General features: G+C 39.3%; 1 pseudogene; it reads right to left on the reverse strand.

Annotated features, from left to right (window-relative positions):
* Nucleotides 1–1,262: 1,262 nt before the first annotated feature.
* LOC102246999 lies at nt 1,263–1,821 on the reverse strand (annotated as a pseudogene).
* Between the last annotated feature and the right edge of the window lie 13,930 nt (nt 1,822–15,751).

Here is a 15,751-nt window from a genome sequence, read left to right on the forward strand (position 1 = left end):
AATACCAAACTTGCCAACACCTTGACCTTAGACTTCCAGACTCCAGAATTATGAGAAATAAATATTTGTTGTTTACGCCACCCATTCTGTGGTATTTTTAAATGGCAGCCCTAGCAAAATAATACCGGATTTAAAAAGAAAAGTGATATGTGTAATTTAACAAATAGATCTGATGCTCCTCTTTGTGTAGAAAAGTCATTCTAAAATGAAGGCAATTTTGCTCCCCTTCGGGGACATTGGGTAATGTCTGGAGACATTTTACTTGTCACATTCTGGGGGGCGGGGAGGGAGGAAGAAGGGGTGCAAAAGAGGGTGGAGTTACCTACTAACATATAGTGGGTAGAGGGTATGGATGGTGCTAAATATTCTACAATGTATAGAACATTTCCCTTCCTCCATAACAAAGAATTATCCAACCCAAGATGTCAATAGTGCTGAGGCTGAACAATCCTGCTGTAATGGCATGAATTTGCCTAACAGGCTTGTGATTTGGGGATGAGGCGCTTTACCACTTTTCTTGGTGGTTGAGCCTGCAAAGTCATAGCTGCAATAGCTCATTATCTTGTGCCAGACACTTTGAGCAGTTAGCTAGACGATGCTTTCACTAATGATCTCCATCAGGCCAGCTGGCCCTACCTGTGATGAACATTCTGGACCGGGGAACACTTTACTTTACAATTAGCAGAATGGAAACATTTCCGAGGTTTGGTTTTCACAAAACACAGAAGGCAGAAACTAATTCCATATGTCAGCTATATCTCCCTTTAAAGATAAACAACAGACAGACCTATTCTTTTTGCCCACAATGTACTGGACATGAATTTATTAAACCAATTTATTTATTTTTTTAATTTAAAAAAATTCTTTATTTCTGCTCCTTTCGTACACCTTCTTGCTCAGGAAACAGTCTTACATACACATCTGAAATAACGTGCTGTCACACACTCTGTTTAAAGGCAAAGCACCGCAGGTAAAACTGGTCAGCTGTCCAGAGTTCTCAGCTGATGGGATCTTACTTCCTGATTTTACACTCATTTCTGAAAGTCAGAAATGTCATCTCCAAAATAATGTTCAGATGGTTGTAAAAAAAAAATAATCACTCTATTCAGTGTTATACTTGTAGAAATGGAGTATATTTTCATTAAAATTAAAAACCGAGAAGAAAATGCCACTTAACATCATTGGTATGTCAGTGTAGGTCAGCAGGAAAACACACTGTATAAGCTTGTCTCTTTGATACCAAGAAGATATTGTAATCCGAGCTTTAATATGTTTCCATGTTTCCTACTAGATGCTTCTTTTCTGCTGCTTTTCATTCTTTTCCATATTTCATAGCAGAGGCTTGGTACCGCCTTTAAAACTTCATTAACAGGAACAAATCCAGTATCCACAGATTTCTTCTCAAAAGGCACGCTAACCCATCAGATAGCCTGGCAATTTCATTCTCATGAATACTCTAGCCAGGAAAGAAACTCAATAGGACACAGAAGAACCCAATGAATAGAAGAAGAAATCTACGGAGTTTTGGAATGTTTGGAGCATTGGATCGGTCTAGGATTATGAAACCTAAACCTCCATTGTAAACAGGAAGCCGGATGCGAGTCCTTCCATAATATACTGGTATTGTCCATTTACCCTGTAGGCCATGTTCACCAGGCATAGAGCCAACACTTGGAGGTTCAACAATAACATCATAAAGTAAGACACCACCACCAGAGCGTACACCGTCATGGCAAGGGCATGTGCACGCAGGCCAGCTTCTTCAGCTTCAGGTTGGGGGCATTTCTGCTCTAAGAATGGGACTGGGTACAAAGTCTCCATGTTGGTGGTGGCAAGAGGAGCTCTTCATCTCAAGCCCCATATGCCACCCAGAAAACTAAACCAATTTATTATTAAAGCAAATTTAAATATGCTCTATTTAGTGACACGGGTTAGTAAAGCTAAGTTCAAACAGGTTTTTTAAGACAATGACTATGCAGTCACTTGAAGACAGCCCAGCACCAGTCAACACTGAAGCTTCCATATCTCATCCGTTTCCAGTTTACCAAATTGGATTATAACTGGGGTCATGGAAGCTGTTTTGCCATCCCCTCTCTGAAAGGCAGCAGAACAAAATGTAAACCCTAAAACGCTTGAGGCTGGGGATGACCACTCACTGATTTAGTAGTGGGGATGAGGGTTATCAGGGATGCTTGCTCCAGGCTCCATTTTTATTCCTACAGTTCTGATACTGTCTTAAGAAGGTGAGGATTTAAAGGTTATAATTAAGAAAGATTGTTCTAAATTTGAAGTTAGTAGATATATGTGAGATAATATGATTTACTATTTTCTGAGAAATAATTGGTATTCCAAATAAAATATTGAGAACACATTTGACAAATCTTCAGTTACACCACCTTAAAAAAAGATACTCAACTACTAAAATTAAAAATGAAACACATAATTTACATCATCCTGGACATTACTATTGTTTTTATAGAAGTAAAAAGGATGATAAATACTATGAACAACTGTATGTCCTGACCATTGTTTTGAGACACTTTTCCAAAAACCTGGTAAAATCTTGCAGCGAAATACTACAAATACTCCTGGTTTTGGTGGAATAGTGCAATGTCAGGTAGAGACAATTCTTTGGTCTTCCTTTTGCTCCACAAGGGATATTTTATTGAGATTATTTATCATTCAAGAAACTGAAAGAAAGCTTCCTTAGATTACTTTGAAAGGTTTTTGCAACACTCCCAACCCCAAAACAAAGACAATTATGTTGGTGTATAAGAATGTGCATCTGAAATCTGAAAAAGCCACTCTTGCTACACTCTAGTGACTTTAGCCCTTGCCAAATTACCTTCAGGGTTGACTAAATGTCAATTTGTCAGCCCTTGGTTTAGGACCCAGCCCTACAAAACCACTGCCTGCTCCAATTCTTTCTCCACAACTAAACCTAATTATGTCATCCCCACACTTCCATCTTCCCTACTTTAGACACTATAGTAGATTTACATTATTCTTTGGCTAAGGAAACTTAATATGTTCTATAAGCCTGAAAACAGTCAGAAAGAAAAGTAAATATTTCTTGAGTGAATAAATAAATGAATAAAAAGCATCTAGAGTTTAGCAATATGTTTTGAAGTTGGAACTTTGTGTTATTATTTTGCAAGAACCAACATCCAAATGGGAGACGATTGTAATTTAGTTGCATTTATGAGCCATTGTGATGATTTGGGGCTAGAATGAGCATGCAATTTTTTTTTAATGCTTGGGAGCAAACAAGAAAGATGGAGAAGACCTGGCTGGATTGATCCATCAGAATTCTGCAGTGTAGGATTAAAAAAAAAATTGTCCTTTGGGATCACAGCATCTCATAGCAATGGAAGACCCAGTGAATGCTATAAACACAGTAATTACCGTTGGCCTCCTATTTCTGACTTTGACTTGGTTAGGCTTACTTAGTTTATTTCAGTGATGAGAGATCTTGCAGATCAGTAACTCTGCTTGTCCTGTGCTTCTTCCTCTCATCAAAGTGCTTGCCTAAATCATAACTTTAAGATTCACATTTCATCGAGATGATGCTGTGAGTGCATCATAAACTGGGAAGATTAGATTTTGTGTATCTTTAGCTCCACAAATCATCATTTATGAATTTCACTATTGGATGCAGAGTGATAAGAGAAATATGAGGAAATATGGGGACCATGGTGAGATAATCTCATTTGAATTAGACAAATGAGGCCCTGCTGGAAAAGAATACCCAGTGTTTCTGGACAAATTTATGAAGTCAAAACAAAAAATAATTACAGTGCAGAAATAGCTGGTGCTGGATGAACCTGCTTCATTCCTAATGTTGGTTGGCAGCTCTTCATCCTGATTATTCCATCTGGAGATAATTGTGTGATATCATCCATAAAATTAAATCATAAATCAACCCAACTAGTGAACAGGCCAGCAAGCTGCTGAGAAAGTCACATGTAGGGGAGGTGAGACTTCTCATCTTAATAAGAAGTATGGGAATGAAATTAAGAGAAGACAACATGTAGAGGGTGACCCTTGGCATGTCCACAGGCTCACTTGCTGACAGCTGTCACCACAGTCTTTGCCTCAATAGTATCAGGACAGCCAACATGTTACCTGCATTATCCACTCAATGATAAGAAGAGAATGTCTGTCACGAAAGGCACCGCGCATTGCTTTTTAAGGATTTCTGGTTTAAGTTGCAGATGTCCAAAATGAAAGCACTGATTTTCTTCCTGGATGAAATATTAACAGTGATAGAAAGTCCATAAATGCACTAAAAGTCTTATACAAGAGCATTTGGTCAAACATTTTCTCTAGACTTAGTTTTTTAATATTCAAAGAGAGCACTGGGGTCTTTGACTTTGCTAGTAAGTGAGCTGTAGTCAAATTTGTAGGTTTTATTTGGTAAAGGTTTTTCAGAGGGCAAGGTATTTTTTTTAAATGGCTGAGACAAATCAAAGCAAGCATAATATTTTGTGACATGTGAAAATTATATGAAATTCAAATTGCTTTCACCCTACAAGGGCAGAAGGTATGGTTTTAAAGCAGTTGATTATGATGAATAAAAGAGTAATTAAGATAAAGACAGAGTCATTGCTTAAATGGCTATTGTTGATTTCCACAAGTGCATTTGCTCCGGTCAGCAAGTCGGAGGGGGGGTCAAAAGTCAAAGGTCATCCCAGACTCCCTAATAGCTCAGGCTGGAGCAAATGGCTTAGAGGCATATACTTCTTTCAGTTGAATTATTTGAGATGATGAATCCCATTGGCTTTGGAGATTCCATTTGTGACCATAATAACTGCAAAGTCCAGCTGTACATCCAGTCTCTGGATTTTCAAATGGACAAGATTAACAGATGTTGAGATACTGACGGCTATGAGCATCTGTGGGAGGAAGGTCACTATGCCACCCAGCAAAGTTGCAAGTAGAAAAACAGTAATGAAGATAAATTCCTTCTTGTTTGTTTTTCCCCCTTCTGAATAATATCAGGACCAGTAGAGCGAGAAAAGTTGCCAGCTCTGAAAAATGCATACTATTTTGTTTCATTCTCAATTGTGTTGAGTACATATGTATAGGCAGTTAGACAGGCATGAGCAGAGTAGAAACGAAGCTGAAGGTCACCGGATAGAAAGCTCTCGTGCCTAGTAACAGACAACTGTAGGGCAGGACCTCGCCCCCAGGGTGACCCCTAGCATGTCACTGGTCATGGAGCTTATGCCTCTGACCTTTCATATTTTTGGTCATGAGGTTTAGACCCTCCCCTGACCTTTATACCCCCTGCATGTCATTAGTCATGTGGTAGACTCCCTTAGAGGAGGACTGAGGGAGCCAGAGAATAGCCTCTAACCCTCTCCTTTTCCCAGGCGAGTTCTTTCTGCCTTTCTTTTTCCTAAGCCCCAAGAGTCCTTATTTTATTTTATTTTATTTTTTTTGTCTCCAGCCCAACTGGTTAACTTTGTCTACTTCTGTAACTTTCTAAATAAACTTTTTCTTCTTATTTGAGTTCCTTGACTCTGAATTCTTTCTTTGCCAAATTCAAATACCATCGTTACTGAACTGAAGTCTGGTAACATTCTGGTGCCATTTTGCCACACTTATAATGCATATATATCAAACCCTGTATATTTGCAAGTATAGGTAGCTAGTTGGTTTTAGACAGTGGTAAAGTGTAAGCAAATTAAAAAACAAAACAAAATATCTTCATAGGGGATAAATAATATTTACCGGTCTTTAATTATTTTCTTCCCCCAATCTTTTACCCCACAAGATTTCAGCTCTGTATTTTGGCCAAACTCAATCAAAAGCAAGAAAAACTACATATACCAATTTTATGATCATGAACAACACTAGAATTCCATGCTTCAGGTTTATTGTATTGGTCAGGAGTCTTTTAGTTGCAAACCTCAGAAAGCCAATTCGAACTAGTCTGGGTAAAGAAAAGAAAGTTATCTACATAAAGATATCTAGATATACTGGTATATCTAGAGGTGGGCTGCTTCAGGCCTGGCTGCATCCAAATTTCAAATAATCCAGTCAGCCCTCCTAATCTCTCTCCCTCTCCTCTTTATGCCCTTATCTCAACTTCATCTTACTCACTTGATTCTACTTTCTCCCTTGGTTTTATATTCAGACAGGCACTCATTCCATAAAAACAAAAAACTCCAAGTGGCTTCAGGCCTATATATTCCTTGAGATCCATGATTTCGCAGAGGAAGACAGTATATCTTTCTCAATGATTCCAGAAAATATACAAAGTGGCCGTGGTGTGTGTGAGGGCGCAAAATATAATTTTTCTCCCACCTTCTAAGTTCTTCCAGGCTTATAACCAAATTAGCAGGAGCCAGGTTAATAGGAGAAAAATGTCCAAGTTTAATATGTATGTACATGCAGCGGTTCTGTAAGAATATAAGAACCAAGGACACATCGGGCAGTTGAGGTTTATATGTCATTAAGGAGAAGAGGGAGAGAATGTGGTTTGGGTCTTCAAAGGACAGGAAGGGAATTCACATGGAGATAGAAAAGCAAATGTTCGGTGAAGAAATGCTTGCTGGGCCATCTTGAACAGAGAGGACTTGGATCCAAAGGACCTTGCTGGGCCCAGCCATCGTGGCTCAGTGGTTGAGCATAAACCTATGAGCCAGGAGGTCACAGTTCAATTTCTGGTCAGGGCTCATGCCCAGGTTGCAGGCTTGATCCCCAGTGAGGGACGAGCAGGAGGCAGCTGATCAGTGATTCTCTCTCACCATTGATGTTTCTATCTCTTTCTCTCCCTCTCCCTTCCACTCTGAAATCAATAAAAAAAAAACAAAGGGCCTTCCTGTCATACCTGGTTGGTATTAAACTATAGTGTCTGTGATGATAGCTCCCTTCCTGGGACAGGTCCTCTATCTAGATTCCTTTTAGGTGGTTTAGAATAAGGTCAAAGGCTCTTCCTGATTCTTTTGTTTCTTAAAATAACCAGCATAAAATAATCAATATCCCAAAAGGCTTATTTCAGGGTAGCAAATTCTGCTCTCCCTCATGTGAAGAAGTTAACTTGTGGAGGATAAAGCTAGGCAGTCTAACTAGAGATAGGAAGCTTTCTTGAGATTTAAAGCTATCAAGTGAAATGACTAGGTCTTTGTTTTAGGATTACCCTGGTAGGAAGGTGCAGAATGAATTGAAGTTGGAGGAATCTAGACCCTGGAAAAGACCTTGCAGGCAGTGGAAGGTGAAGGTTTAGTGGCAAAAAAGATTAAAAAGGATAAAAAGCAGATTCAAAAGGTCTTTGAAGAATAAAATTGAAATGGCTTAACAACCAATGTGGAGAAATATAAATAGAAAAAAATTAAAGATGGCATCTATATTTCTGCTTGGATGATTGAATGGATTTTAAGGTCATTCACTGATACGTTGAGACATCTCATAGTACTGAGTTAGAATGCATTTTTCTTTGTAGATATTTGAAAGTGATTTTTCTATCCCCTAGGTAGAAATACCAATAAATCCTATACCTTTTGCCTTCCACTTACAGCAGAAAAATTGTGGAACAGATTTTAGGCAATATTTAAGATGAAAACTAGGGTAATATGTTTATCAATGGGGCCATTTGTTGAATTACTCAGGCTAATTCCATTGAAAGACATCAAAACTGTAATTCTTCCTTCTCAGCTTTTAACAATTTATTGATGTTATAAAGATTTGATTTTTCTCCAAAATTTGTATGTTATGATTTTTTAAAAAGTTAGTTTATTGAAGGTTGATTTAATAATTACCTGGCAGAGGACATTCAGGAAGTGTCTGATAGAACCCACAGGTGCTGCAGTGTGCAGAGCCCAACAGGGTAGAATAGGAAGAATATTGGGACCAATAAAACTTTACTTACAAAAACATATGGCCAATCATAGTTTGCCAATTTAATATTTAAGTATTGAATTAGATTATTGCATGTCTTGATTACTGAGTGCTTTGGTACCTCTCTAGATTTTTTTGCACAAGCATAGTACCTCACCCTAGTTTCAATTTTGTTGCTACCAAGCCATAAAGAGATTGTTACCAGACATAAGCTCAGGACACTGTATTCAGGAGGGAAGTTATAGGGATGAAGACCAAGAGCCAAAAGAGTTTATCCAACAGGTCCTTAGTCTAGATGCCCAGACTAATGGAGCCCAACTCACTGTCAGAGAGTAGAAAGCAGCACAGACCTATTTTGAAATATTTTCTTTCAAACAGAGCCAGCCTAACCACAATGGTATGAAAATGAGTAGTTTGGTAGGTTTCTCTGGGCCAGGAATTAGCTCTTAAATTTTCTGAAATATGTTAAACAGGAGGAAATAATTTATAAAATGTGATATTTGACTCTGAGCCTTGCTACTAAAAATGTAGTTGATGGATCAGCAACATCAGCATCACCTTGTTAAAAATGCTAGTTCCAGGTCACATTCATGGCCTACCTGATCAAAATACGTATTTTAACAAATAAGTTATATACACATGAAAGTGTAAGAAAAGGCCTCCAAAGTGGAGTGCATAATTAAAATAATTGAACTTTTATTTATTCTCTTTTATCTATACTCTTACCATTTTAATATTATGTATGTTACACAAGATATATCTATTAATATTGGGGATATGTTCACAAACTTGGGGTTTTTATTCAATCAACAGAAATACATGAGCAAACATTTTTGGAGACCACTGCTTGGAAGATTTCAACTCTGACATGCAAGTTCTTGGAGAGAGAAATAAAAGAGGGAAAGAACAAAGCTGATGGCATTCTAATCTTCTGGAGTGACCTTCAGGGTTAGGCTGTTATGCCAAGGTCATGATGACTAATTATTGCATCTATAAATTAATTAAAATACACAGAGCCATCTAGGAAACTTCTATACCTAAGTCATCCCCAAGTGATTTATTATTTCCCTTTAATACCCAGTCCTGGAACACGGAAGCAAGTTGGATTCACAAATCAATGCTTAGAAAAGTATCAAGTGATAAAGAACAAAGCAAATTTAGAATTTTGAACAATCCTTTCCTAGACTGATAAAGGGAGCCATAGCTATCCATCTTAAGTTCCTTTTATTGCACTATTTCTTTTTTCTGGTTAAAACAATGAAGTGCAAGTAACTAATGACCTGATAAATGTCCCATCTTCTTCAACAGGGAAATAGATGCTGAGGTACATCCCATTTCTGTGATATTATCCTCCCAAGTAATAAGTAATGCTTTGACTCAACCACTTAGTACCAAAGACCGTTTCTTGTTTTCATTCTTGCCTCCTCTATCGCTCTTCTCTCTTTCTTTTCTGTCCTATTTGCCACACATTTCAGGTTATAGATGATGCACATTAATACAGGAAATAAAGGAAAATCAGTCAATGACTTCTGGAAAGATATTAATAAGAGCATTTAACTGGAGAACTACCTGAAGATTAGATAAGTAGACTTTTTCAAGTAATATTTAAATTTATTACTTTAATATATCTGAATGTGACTTTGGGGGAAAATTCAAATGCCAAGTCCTAGGCCAAACAATTTTCTTTTCAGCCTTTGTACTCAAGCTGCCTGACAGTGCATTTTTATGGTGCGAAGAAACCGCATTTAGAAGATTGCCTCTGTTTTCTCTTCAAATTTACCATATTGAGCTTTACTCTTAGAGGAGTCCTTCTGGGTTCACACATAAATCTTGTTTATGAATGCTTCCCTTTGGCTTTTCAGCCACTGTTAGTAAGTCCCTTTGGCAGGCATCCAGAATTACCCCAACTCATATTCAATTCCAGTTTTTAGTGAGTTATATTACAGTGATCGTTGTAAGCACTTGAATGCCACAATTATGGCTAATTTATCCAAGAAAATATGCAAATGAGAAGGAAAAAGTAATTGGTCTTTGAAAGCTAAAATATGAGAGGCAGAGTGACACACAGGAAAAATACAGGATTTGGAGTAAACACTGGTTGTTCAATAACCTTGGACAAGTTCATCTCTTTCACCTTCATCTATGGGAACTTATTTATGTACTTTATAGGGCTGTAGTGATTCTTAAATGAGATACATATTAAAAGTACTTCTTATGGAGCTAGGAACGTAGAAGCTACCCACATGGTAACTGTTGATACTGTAATTAAAATCAACACATTCATTGTGAGTCAGATATATGAAGTCTTTCTGAATAAGCCTGGACCACTTTAATGGATCAGCAACAGCTAAGAAAAAGGCTATGTCAGGTAGAAGGGTGTTCATCAAATAATGGAAATATAGAAGAATGAGAGTATAAAAAAACAACAACAACAAAAAAAAACTCTCGTAGTGAATTTCCTTACATGGTGGAAAAGAAAAGAAAGCCTTAACCAAACTCACCTATTTTCAATCCCCAAATTGATCTGGATGCATTAAGGCAGTGGTTCTCAACCTTGGCTGCACATTAGAATCATCTGGGAATCTTTTAAAAATCCTGATTTCTGGGCCTCATCCTCCAGAAATTCTGTTTCTTTGTTACTAATGTTGTGGCCCCACCCCATAACAAAGAAACAGAATTTCCAGAGGATGAGGCCCAGAAATCAGGATTTTAAAAAGATTCCCAGGTGATTCTAATGTGCAGCCAAGGTAGAGAACCACTGCCTTAAGGTATCATAAATTGATACTAATTAGCATTTTGACATTTAACTCAATAGTTCTCAGCCTTGGCTGCTCATTATCATCACCTGGGAATTTTTTTAAAAATAATATTCATTCCTGGTCCCCACCTCCCAGAGATTTTGAGCTGATTATATTGGGGTGGGCCTGGGCCAGTGATGGCGAACCTTTTGAGCTCGGCGTGTCAGCATTTTGAAAAACCCTAACTTAATGCTGGTGCTGTGTCACATATAGAAATTTTTTGATATTTGCAACCATAGTAAAACAAAGACTTATATTTTTGATATTTATTTTATATATTTAAATGCCATTTAACAAAGAAAAATTATCCAAAAAAATGAGTTCGCATGTCACCTCTGACACGCATGTCATAGGTTCACCATCACTGGCCTAGGCATTGGTATTTTATAAGATTCATGCACACTGAAAGGAAATTAATTAGAAGGTGGCCGGCGGAGTGGGACTCGCCTAGAAGGGCCGGACACGCCCTGGAGCCAACCTCCTGCAGTCCCTCCCAGGCCAGCTGCACCTGGGGCGGTGCCGGGGCTCAAAGGGTGTCTGAGGAGTGAGCAGAGTCCCTTCGGCAGGTGGAATCCCCTTGTCCTGGCCTGCTGGGATAGGTCCGGAACCAGTAGTCCAACATCCCCCGAGGGGTTCCAGAGTGTGAGAGGGCACTCTACAAAGTTGCTGTCGCTCTAAGCTCCTCTGTTGAACATCGGCCCCCTGGTGGTCAGTGCACGTCATAGCTACCGGTTGGAGCGTCTGCCCTCTGGTGGTCATTACACATCACAGCTACCGATCGAAGGGTCGAATGGTAGGACAGTTGCTTAGGCTTTTATATAGAGAGAATATATAGATTCCCAGAGCAGCCAGGGTTGAGATCCACTAATCTACTCACTCTTGTTCTAATCTGATGCTCATCAATCATCCCTTTGATTCCTCTGTAGGCCTTGCCCATGCCACAGAGTAAGACGACCAAATACTTTTAAGCATTTCCAGGCCTGTGGCTGTATTTCCCATGACAAATCACTGTGTGATATTCAATTATGACTTGGTTTACCATGAAGTCTGACAATAAAATGAGTATGTGCCAATCATGCCAGAATAAATGATACCGGTCCCTTAGATCATTATAATTCTTATAGTAAGTTAATAAATCAACATTTTGTGGCCTTAGTTTCCTCTCTCCTATTTCACCAGTCAATTCCTGGAGGCCTGATTACTTCTAATAATAAAAAATCTTGCCTTTGTCCTTTCCAGTTTACTTCCTCTTCCTTTTTTGTTTTGTTTTGTTTGTTTGTTTGCTTTGTTCCTTCCTGAATAATTTAGTTAAAAAACCATTAGGAGCAAACAGAGGAAGTTGGCATCTTTGTGTGTGGGGGAGCCACAAGCGCCCAGAGCAGGATGTTGTAGGCCAAGCATGGTGAAGAGAATATTCACATACAGTGAGGAGTGGGAGATGGCCCAGAGGATATATGGAGCCCAGGTAGAGTGAGGAGGAAGTTCACATGGGCAGGGCGTGCTAACGGTTGTGTTGAAATTAGACGGTAACAGTGTAGGAGTCATATGGATCACTGATGATTCTACTCTCCAGGTAATCTGGGGAATGCTTCAACAATGCTTGAGGAACTTAATAATCTGGCCTGTGGATAGAAGAAAATGCTAAAATAATATCAATATGAAATATTTTTTTAGCTCTAAAAAGAGCTGCTCCGCCAATGCTTTCCTTACATCTGTATCCCAACCCATGAAGTGAGTGAGATATCTATTCATCTAGTCTGCTTTTATTAAGCACTAATTATGTCATAAGTTCTTTATTAGACTCTGGCTATACAGATTAACAAGACTCAATTCCTTGTATCCACTCCCTTAGCCAATGATCTTTTTCCCAGACCTCTATGGTCCAGCACCTCCGCCTGCGCCATTTTGACTTTATTGCGCATGTTCTTAGTCCTCATCTCCTCCTGTTCCCCACCCCTCCACACTCTGGTACAGGAGGGGACAAGGGAAAAGTTTTAATCCTTTTGGAGGGACAATGCTATGCTCCCTTGGGTGGGTGTGAAGCTGTAGCTTCCTGGTGAAGCAAACAGTCTCAGTGTCCCCAGCTGACCATACTCAACAATGTCTGGCTCCCCTTTTGTTTCCTTTCCCATCAATAATTATCTAACTAAGGTAACACATCTACCTCATTTCTAGCTAAACTGCCCACACTGTGAAAGCTAAACATGGAAACTGACGAGCTGGAATGTGCTAAATTCAGTGATGGAGTTAGCACAGGTGCTCTGGCAGCTCAAGGAGAGTCTCCCAGCCTACACCTCAAGGTATGAGGAAGGTTTCTCAGAAGAACACCCAAGTGAGTGCTTTAGGTCTGTTAAGGAGAAAACCATAGGCCCCAAATGGTGCCACTTATGCTAAAGCCCATGACACCACAGCTAGATTTAATACCTGACCTAACTGCTCTTTCAACCTCTTTCAGAAACATAATCTTAATCAACTAGTCTGAAATTTTCTGGTCAGCACCAGTAAAGTCATCTGTCAGACGGGCACTCTCCATCCACCACCAGGCCATAGAAAAAGAGGCAATCTGCATGATCAAAACCTTTGTTCTTTCCTTTCCTCCTCCCTACAAGCCCTGAAGATGTCCTGGTCTAAAAATAGTCCTTTCTTTTCTTTTGTTAATAGCTCTCCTGCCCCCACCCCCTATTTTTTCTATAAAAACCTTCCCTTTTGTACAACCCCTGGAGCACCCTTCTACTTGCTTCTTGGGGTGCTGGCCCATTCATGACTTGCTTAATAAAGCCAATCTGATCTTCAGATTTACTAAGTTGACTTTTGCTTTTTAACAGGCTCCACAGCACCAAGATGTGGGAGAAACTGGTCACCTCTCCAGTATGCCAAACTTCTTTGGAGAAAAACATCTACAAAGACACTTGTTTTTAGGACAGCATTATGTTGCCTAAAAATGAAACCCTGGTAGGTTACAATTAAACATAGGATCACTATTGGCTTCCTTTTCTAAGAGAACAATGTTTCAGCCTGCACAAAACTGATTTAATGACCTGTCTATTCTCAAGGTAGGAAGCAATTCTTTTGCTGTTCTGGTAAGTAGGTAAATAGTATATGCGCTTTCATGTTGATAGTCTCTGAGTCCCTGCTTAATTCAAGAAGGTATCATGTTCCGAAAATTGAAGAGAGAGAAGGGGAAACAGAAAAATAGCATTATCCTCTGGCTCTTCATCTGAATATGACGGCTTTGTTAACCACTGCTGTCTTGAACTAAAATTCTTACCCCTGATATACCCAATTTTCCTGGCAGTTTCCACTTAATAAATTTGTAGTGTTTTGGATTTCTTGACTCTAAGTGAACTTTTCATTAAAATATAGCATAAAGAGAAGTGCACGAATCATTTTAGCTTCACTACTTTTCACCCATCACACACACACACACACACACACACACACACACACACACACATCCAGATGTTGTATAACCAACATCCAGATCAATGAACAGAACATAGCCAACACCCCACAACCTTCTGTGCTCACATCTAGGCACTATCTTTTCCAAGGCAACTTCTATCCTGATTTATTTTTTTTAAATATATTTTTATTGATTTCAGAGAGGAAGGGAGAAGGAAAGAGAGATTCATTGATTGGCTGCCTTCTGCACACCCCACACTGGGGATCGAGCCCGAAACCCAGGCATGTGCCCTGACCAGGAATTGAACCATGACTCCTAGATCATAGGTTGACTGACACTCAACCACTGAGCTAGGCTGGTGGGCTCATCTTGATTTCTAACCATAAATGAGCACCCCCTGCTTTAAGCACTACATAGATGAGATCACACCATATGTGATCATTGGGGTCTCACTTCTTTCGCTCAGCATTAATTTAGCGAGATTCATCTATTTTGTGCATAGTTGTTGGACTGTTTGGTTTTCACTGCCATTTATTACATTTTTATTTCACTAGAAAAACACCAGAGGCTCATGGTTATCATCTGACATCTGACATTCTGCTTCCAACTGATGAAAGCCTTTATTACAAAGAAAAAGAAAAAAAAAACTTTCTGAAATGCTCTGTATTACAGTTAGTATTTCCTCCGGAAGTTTGGCAAGGGCGTAGGAAGGGAGGGGATTAGTCATTCGGAGGATTTTGTCCTCAGATGTCCTCATTTTGTAGTTGAACAATTCCCATTGTAAGTTCGGATTAATGCTGTTATGCAGCTCTGTGTAGGACCCTATATTAGAAATATAAAAGCTAGAGTTTAAATTCAAAGTATCACTAGTGATGTTTATTTGTTGGCATTATCATTTGAATTCATCATCTCTGTTAAGGCTGGAAATTTGGGGCCAAGGAAGACAGAGAAAGCTCCTTTCTAGTATAAAACATGTCAGTGCCTCTTTAAAAAAAATTGATGCAGAAAGATAACCTTAATTTGGTGATTTTATTAGGAAGTTCTACCATTCTGGTAAAACTGCAGAACCTTCCTCTTCCTTGCAAAGAAAATACTAGTAGCGACATGCTGGGTTGAGCCTGACTACCAGGGAAATAAGCTATTTTGAAATGTGCAGACAATTACAATCACAAAGGCAATCGGGTAGTGGACTTCCTCTGGAGAAGTGGGCAACCATCTGCTAAAGAGGCACAAGCAAGACTTTAGTTTAATCACCAGCTGGGTAAGAGCACAGGCCTAGTAGTTCTGGCCATGTTTCATTGACTCCCTACATTTCTAAATTCTTCTGTGTAGGGAAACCCCAGTTAACTGCAACCTCTGCATGTATCTAAGTATAGTATGATGTTCTGAAAAGCCAGAGTGCTTGGGCTGGTTCCTGAAGGGAGCTAGAAAGCAAGGAGTGCATTGAATTGCTCCTTTTTATAGTAATAACACTGTCCCTGCTATACTGTGCTTAATCTGTGGTGCCTTATTGAAACTCAGCTACTACCCAAATTGAGTAGCTTTATGAGGGATCAACCACAATAGTGACAGGTCTTGCCGAAACCGGTTTGGCTCAGTGGATAGAGCATCGGCCTGTGGACTGAAAGGTCCCAGGTTCGATTCCGGTCAAGGGCATGTACCTTGGTTGTGGGCACATCCCCAGTAGGAGATGTGCAGGAGGCGG

The sequence above is a fragment of the Myotis brandtii genome, unplaced genomic scaffold (assembly GCF_000412655.1).
Source record: "Myotis brandtii unplaced genomic scaffold, ASM41265v1 scaffold54, whole genome shotgun sequence".
Taxonomy (NCBI): Eukaryota; Metazoa; Chordata; class Mammalia; order Chiroptera; family Vespertilionidae; genus Myotis; species Myotis brandtii.